Genomic DNA, 365 nt, shown 5'->3' on the forward strand with positions numbered 1-365 from the left:
GGGGGGGGGCTGATCTTTAATGCAACATCTACATTGCCCATCATCAGCAACCATTCCTCCAATGTCCCAAAGGCTCATTCTGTTCACTAATCTGATCATTTTTTTAAAATAACTGAGAAACACATTGGAGAAGCCTTTCGCAATTATGTAAGCACATAATGTAATATGAAAACTGCCCTGGTCAAAAAAACAATGCAACTGATCACAGCTGGTAGTCTGTCTATAAAGGAGTGCAATGGGGATTTCTAAGGTTTGACCAGTAGTGGATGTAGGGATCAAAACTTGCGTGGGGCCGGGTTTGGCCACGTGAACTAAATTACTTTCAAATTGCACCAAACTCATAACAAATCAGAAGGAGTCAGATT

The 365-nt window shown here is 41.1% G+C and overlaps 1 protein-coding gene across 1 annotated transcript in view; it reads right to left on the bottom strand.

Moving 5' to 3' along the window:
* LOC116688077 (high choriolytic enzyme 1) overlaps positions 1–365 on the bottom strand; it is a 9,900-nt gene that overhangs the window by 9,456 nt on the left and 79 nt on the right. The window lies entirely within an intron of this gene.

This window comes from Etheostoma spectabile, chromosome 1 (genome assembly GCF_008692095.1).
Source record: "Etheostoma spectabile isolate EspeVRDwgs_2016 chromosome 1, UIUC_Espe_1.0, whole genome shotgun sequence".
Lineage (NCBI taxonomy): Eukaryota > Metazoa > Chordata > Actinopteri > Perciformes > Percidae > Etheostoma > Etheostoma spectabile.